Source organism: Gossypium arboreum, chromosome 9 (genome assembly GCF_025698485.1).
Source record: "Gossypium arboreum isolate Shixiya-1 chromosome 9, ASM2569848v2, whole genome shotgun sequence".
Classification (NCBI taxonomy): domain Eukaryota; kingdom Viridiplantae; phylum Streptophyta; class Magnoliopsida; order Malvales; family Malvaceae; genus Gossypium; species Gossypium arboreum.
In genome coordinates this window covers 31,242,362-31,247,291 of record NC_069078.1, presented here as the reverse complement: position 1 = coordinate 31,247,291, position 4,930 = coordinate 31,242,362, and positions in this window count along the sequence as shown.

The window sequence follows — 4,930 nt, the reverse complement described above, 5'->3', positions numbered from 1 at the left end:
CTTTGTTTCTTTTGTTTATAATCGGTGTAAGAAGAGAAATAATAAACATGGTTTATTTTATGTTTTAATATAACATATATTAACATGTTTTCTTTATATTACTTATTTAACCATTAACATTAAATAATAAACTATTACAAACTAAGGTCATGAACGTCCACCATATTTACTTTTTGTCTAATTGCATCATAAATGCCTCCACTTACAAAGACATCAACAGATAAGTACTTTCACATTTAACCACCAAATTTTTATTTTACGCGATTAAGCCCTTTTATTTAATCGGACACTCAAACGATAAAATTAAATCACGAAAATTTCACAGATATCAATTCAAAAAAAACAAAAACAAAAAATAATTTTTAAATATTTTTCTGACTCGAATTCATGGTCCCGAAACCATCGTTCCGATTAGGGTCTAAATCAGGCTATTACACGTATGAAGGGCATTACCTAGCACACGGGCGTGTGCCTTGGCCATGTGATATTTGGGGTTGCTGATGTCAGAAACAAAATGTCCATGTTTTTGTACACGGGCTAGTACATGGGCGTGTCATGGCCGTGTGAAGGACACGGGCCAGGCACATGGGCGTGTGCCAAGCCGTGTGAAAACCCCTGTAGGTGTGTATTTAAAATAAATTCCACACGAGTGGAGGAGACGGGCGTGTCCTTTTATTGCTTAGGCTGCGTGAGCCACACGAGCCATCAACACGACCATGTTGAATTGGCCACACGAGCGTGTGCTCCTTTCACACGGGCGTGTGCCCCTATTTCAAGTGACATTTTTCTATAGTTGGCAAAAGTACCTAAATTGGTTCTGAGTGATTTACGATTGTGTTTTGGGCCTCGAAGGCCCATATTAAGGATATGTTGATAAGTTTGAGAAAGTTTTAAAATTTTCCAAGTCTTGGAGACTCGAAAATGGTTGTAAGCACGAGTTTAAGTGAGGTAACGCCTCGTATTCTGTCACGGTGTAGGATACGGGTATGGGGTGTTACACGACCCTATAATAGGATCCGAGAATGGTGTATTACTACTTGAAAACAAACTGACTTAAGAACATTTCGGCGAAAGCTTTGAAGAATTCTTACAAAGTTATAAATATATATATACATTTATTTAATTGCTATCAGGGGCGAATCTAAGGGGTTTAGCAGGGGCCCCAGTCCAATTTTCCATTTTGGCCTTAATAAAGGTAAAATTGCACTTTGACCCCTTAAAATGATAAAATTTTGATTTAATCTTTTAAATATTACATTTTTTCTATAGTAAAAATTACAATTTAATTTCGACCCCCTTAAAAAAAATTTCTGGCTTCACCCCTGGCTGCTATTATGCTTAGGTTAAGGAAATATCATCAATTTGAAAATAAAACATAATTCATAGGACATATAAATTCAAATATAGTAACTTCATAAATAGAATGTATTGACTTAAACCCAAATATTATTACTTGATAAAAACCTTATCAAAACAGAAGTTCTTTTCACACATCATTTTCAAAATACACCTATGTGCCACCCCCATAAGACATGTATGATACAAACATAATGTAGTCATTTCAAAATCTTAATAGCACTCTGGCATAGTCCTTGAATAAAAATATTCCTTCAGTTAGTAAATCTTAAAAAGGAAAAATGATAACAAAGTAAGTTCGAATGAACTTAGCGAGTTCTAAAAAGAAATCATACATTACATCACTTAATACATTACCTAAACCCTTCCAGAGATCATACATGTATAACATAGAGGATATGTCACATCCTGAAAATCGGGGTTAGTAGTATCAGGTTTATGAATCGAGAGAGAGTGGTCATGCCTTAATTTTTGAGATTATCTGTGCACTTTTAAGAAATAAATGAGGTATTGGTTTTTTGGTTAAGTGTTAGTGAAATGTTCCTTGAAACCCAAGTTCAAATCCCTTCTCTCGCACAATTTTTATTATTTTGCAAATTTTGCATCAAGCCCTAGTATGTGACACACCTTGTTTTTAAAATAAATATAGCAAAATTGTTTCAAGAATGAGGAAATAGCCTAGTGGCTAAAAGAAATATGAGAAAGGATGAAAATTAGATTAAGGTCCCAAGTTTGATTTCCTTCCCCTTCAAAATAGCTTAATTTTGGCTAAAATTTCTCTTTCTCCTTATTTTGTGTCGCCTTGAACCCTAGGTATAAATATAATTTTTTCTTGTATTTTTTAGCCTTTAAGTCAATTATTCCCTACCCTAGTCATTCACCCTCTTCCTCTCCTCTTTTCTCTTTAATTTTATTTATTTCTTCTTTTGTGTGCTACTGCCCAAACCACCAAGATTCACCATTAAATTCTCTTTGGTTCTTGTACCATTCTTTTCCTCTTCTTGCTGTCATTTTATCATAAAATTTCCAGCCTTAAATATGAAATTTTAGCACTTATGATCGGCTTCCATTAATGCCCTAAAAAACCTATATTGCCACCTCTATCTTCTTGCTTAAGTAAGTTTCATTTTCTTTTATTTTTCTTGATGAATCTTTTAATAAAATAACCAATTTTCTAGATCTTGAATTGGGGTAATTTTTAAAGATTTAATGGTTATTTTTCTAGCCTTTAAAGTTATTTCAATTGTGGTGATCGTAGTGATTTGTAACAAGTAATAAATATTTATAATGAAGATCAAACCTAGCTAACTATTATCATGACGAAAAGGCAATCGCACCTATCGAACAATAGTATAGTAACGGAAAGACCGGGATATCATATCCAAGGGAACCAAAAGTACTAGTAATAACTATCTTTTTATTATCTAGCCTAAGAATAAATGGGTTTGTTTTAATTAACTAATTATTTAAACTAAGAACGCACAGAGAAAAGAATTGGGGAATTACTTTTGGGAAAATCGATTGACTTGAGACAATACCTAAGGAAAAATCGACCTAGACTGTACTTGTTATTACGCTCGAATCGGATGATTTATTCATTCAACTTGTTCGTAGAGATCCTAAGTTATGTTATTATCCTATTCAAGACTAATAACGTCTAATCCTAGATTGAATAAGCGAGACTTTTCTCTAATTAACACTCTAGGGTTGCATTAACTCGATCTATGGATCCTCTTATTAGGTTTCACCCTAATTTGGCAAAATCTTGTCACCCTATTTTTAGGCGCGCAATCAAATCCGCTTAATTATGGAAAATGTACTCTTAGACAAGGTCTATTCCTCCTCTGAATAAGAGCATGTCTTGAATCAATATCTTGGGATATCAAAGCAAGAATTAAGAACACATAATTAAGAACAAGTTAAATATTTATCATACGATTCAGAAAATAATAACAAGATTCATCTTAGGTTTCATTCCCCTTAGGTATTTAGGGGATTTAGTTCATAACTAAATAAGAAAACATCTCAGAAAAATAAAGAATACAAAACATAAGGAAAACCCAAAACTCCTGAAAGGAAATTGAGGAGAGGTCTTCAGTCTTGATGATGAATCCGGCTTCTAAGATGGATCAATCGGCTTCCTTAGGGTAATTCCTTACCCCTCTTCTCTGTCCCCCTTTTCCTCCTCCTCTACTGTGTATTTATAGGCTTTGGAATGCTTAGAAACCTTCAAAAGTGGCCTTTTTTGAATTGGACTTAACTTCGGCTCGACAGAGACACGCCCGTGCTCGAATACTTCAGGCCGTGTTTGAGTCTGCCAAATTGACACGGCCGTGTGGTCTGCCCCTTTGAGGAGGTCCAGGCCGTGTTGATTTTGTACTTTGGCCCATTTTCTCCGTTTTTGGCCCGTTTCTCGTTCCTTTCGCTCTCCGATGCTCTCCTAAGTATAAAATATGAAAGTAAAGCATTAGGAGCATCGAATTCACTAATTCTAATGGGAATTCATCCATAAAATGCATTAAACATGGGGTAAAAATATGTATAATTTACGGTTTATCATGTGGTTTTAAATTAGTCTCGATTTCGCCACCATTGGTGGTGGTGTGCCGCACCTAGAGGCACAAAAGGGGGCTGTTGTTTCTTTAATTTTTCTGATATATTTTTAGAAAAATTTTGGGTTCTTGAACCCTTCTTAACCAAACTTTAATAATGTATAATTTAGGAAAAATCAATCTTGATCAATCGGTGACTTAGATCTGATAATTCGGGAAGTGTAAGTGTGGTTGATTATGGACTAATGTGTAGTTTCGATTTTGATGTTGGGAAAATTGTTAATTGATTGACTTAAAGATTTAAATCTTGGGCTAGTTGCTTATTTTTTAGTATTTAAATATGTTAGGTGCTGACTTAAATGCCCCAAATCAATAGTGAATGTAACAACCCGTTTTTTAGTGGTGTCTGAAATAGTGGTTTCAGGACCACAAATATGACGAGCAAGTTCATAAATGCTATTATTTAATATTCACGAGTCAAATATGATTAAAATAAATGTTTAATTGGTAATTTATGTTATTTGAGAGAACAATTAGATTCAACTGGTATGACCTTGAAGTCAAGTGGTTTTAGAAAATGAGGTATCGATACCTCATTTCTATAAACCAAGTCGTAAGTATTTTATTAAATATTTATGAAGTGTTATTAAGGTCTTATTAAAGTTTCGTTAAGAAATTTTAATGTTTAGAAGGTTAATTAATTAAAAAGGACTAAGTTGTAAATGGTGTAAAATTTGTTAATTAATGCATTTAGTGACTAAATGGCTTAATTATTAATTCAGAAAGGAGCTATATAGTAATTAGACCTTAATTAATGTTGTGGGACGACGTTGTAAGGAAAAAGATAAAAAATTATGTAAGTAATGACAAAATGGTAAATATCTTGAAATTAAGAAAAATTGAAAAACTAAACAATTCCTATTCATTTTTCTTCAACCTTGGCCGAATTGACCATTAAGGAGAGCTTCAAGCTTTATTTCTTTCATCCTTATGCTTGTGAGCTTAGTTCTCACTTATTTCTT